At 39.8% G+C, this 304-nt stretch overlaps 1 protein-coding gene across 1 annotated transcript in view; it reads right to left on the bottom strand.

Moving 5' to 3' along the window:
• STYX (serine/threonine/tyrosine interacting protein) overlaps window positions 1–304 on the bottom strand; it is a 50,309-nt gene that overhangs the window by 49,144 nt on the left and 861 nt on the right. The window lies entirely within an intron of this gene.

The raw sequence follows: 304 nt of genomic DNA, 5'->3' as shown, positions 1-304 counted from the left end.
GTGTCATCTGCATATCTGATGTTATTGATATTTCTCCCGGCAATCTTGATTCCAGCTTGTGTTTCTTCCAGGCCAGCATTTCTCATGATGTACTCTGCATAGAAATTAAATAAGCAGGGTGACAATACACAGCCTTGAAGATGCTGTAAAGAGCAATAATGCATAGGAACCTGGAATGTTAGGTCCATGAATCAAGGCAAATTGGTCAAACAGGAGATAGCAAGAGTGAACATTGACATTCTAGGAATCAGCGAACTAAAATGGACTGGAATGGGTGCATTTAACTCAGATGACCATTATATCT

This window comes from Bison bison, unplaced genomic scaffold (assembly GCF_000754665.1).
Source record: "Bison bison bison isolate TAMUID 2011002044 unplaced genomic scaffold, Bison_UMD1.0 scf7180017864034, whole genome shotgun sequence".
NCBI classification, from domain to species: domain Eukaryota; kingdom Metazoa; phylum Chordata; class Mammalia; order Artiodactyla; family Bovidae; genus Bison; species Bison bison.
The sequence above is the reverse complement of the archived record's forward strand: the minus strand, read 5'-3'. Positions and strand labels throughout refer to the sequence as shown.